This window comes from Balaenoptera borealis (assembly GCF_965194805.1).
Source record: "Balaenoptera borealis genome assembly, chromosome: 8".
Lineage (NCBI taxonomy): Eukaryota > Metazoa > Chordata > Mammalia > Artiodactyla > Balaenopteridae > Balaenoptera > Balaenoptera borealis.
Window position 1 is genome coordinate 11,511,151 of NC_138865.1, and position 1,666 is coordinate 11,512,816.

The following is a 1,666-nucleotide window of genomic DNA, read 5'->3' on the forward strand; positions in this document are numbered from 1 at the left end:
CACAGATGGCTCTTGTGCTTGTTTGCGGGAGGTTAAAGATGATGTCAGTGGACTTCCCTGGCGGTCCAGTGGTTAAGACTCTACGCTTCCAATGCAGGGGGCACAGGTTGGATCCCTGGTTGGGGAACTAAGATCCCACATGCTGTGCAGCCAAAAGTAATAAAATAAGATGATGTCAAATACTGACTCGCATGCACCGTGAATATGATCTCTGTGGCGGCAGAGCACAGAGATCGGGCAGAAGATGGGCAGAAGATTGGGATTGGGTAGAAGATGACTGATTGTTGATTGTTCATGGTGGGGACTGTAGCAGGTCACTTCAATTTTCAAAAAGAAAATGCATCTTCTCACACGTGCCTGTGTCACCCATTCCTTCCCCAGCCATGACTGGTGGACTGAGCGAGATGGATCACTGGCTGTGAAAGCCTGATACCTCAGCGCAGGGGAAGTGCTCCTCTGGGCGCTGTCTGTCCTCGTTTGTGGCTGTCTCTTGGGTGGGTTTCTTTCACTGTGGAACAGGCCGAGGAAGATGGGAGATTTTGGTTTCTATGGATACTGGGCTAGCTGGGATTTGCATAGTGTATTTCAGAGACAGATAGGCTGGGGACACTGTGGGCCCAGGAGGAACGTAGAGGCACATGGAAACGAGTTGGAGGGTCTGGGTAGTCAGGCTCCATTTCAGCCCTCCTCTGGAGACGCGGGTCTGGGATCCTCCCCTACCTTCTGGAAAGGTGGCAACTTGGAGCCCCAAGGATCCAAGGATGTGGTGCGTGAACGGCGCCCCCTACAGGTCGTGGCAAGTACTGGGGGCTCAACAAATATTCCCGCTCTTTTGCTGCCCCTTTTATCTCACCTATTGACTAAAGGGGATCCATCAATAAATAGGTTTAGCGTGTGAATCCTCCCTTGTTTATTTTTAAAGCATTCCACCATGCCCCTCGTTTTTCCCTTCTCCGTTATCGTATTTTTTATTTTTATTGTGGTAAAAATACACATAACATAAAAATTACCATCGCCTGGGACAACATTAAACACAACAACATTCGAATTATAGGGGTCCCAGAAGAAGAAGGGAAAAAGAAAGGGACTAGGAAATATTTGAAGAGATTACAGTTGAAAACTTCCCTAATATGGGAAAGGAAATAGTCAATCAAGTCCAGGAAGCACAGAGAGTCCCATACAGGATAAATCCATGGAAAAAAACGCCAAGACACATATTAAACTATCAAAAATTAAATACAAAGAAAAAATATTAAAAGCAGCAAAGGAAAAACAACAAATAACATACAAGGGAATCCCCATAAGCTTAACAGCTGATCTTTCAGAGAAACTCTGCAAGCGAGAAGAGAGTGGCAGGACATATTTAAAGTGATGAAAGAGAAAAACCTACAACCACGATTACTCTACCCAGCAGGGATCTCATTCAGATTCGAAGGAGAAATTAAAACCTTTACAGACAAGCTAAAGCTAAGAGAATTCAGCACCACCAAACCAGCTTTACAACAAATGCTAAAGGAACTCCTCTAGGCAGGAAACACAAGAGAAGGAAAAGACCTACAATAACAAACCCAAAACAATTAAGAAAATGGTAATAGGAACATACATATCAATAACTACCTTAAATGTAAATGGATTAAATACTCCAACCAGGGCTTCCCTGGTGGCG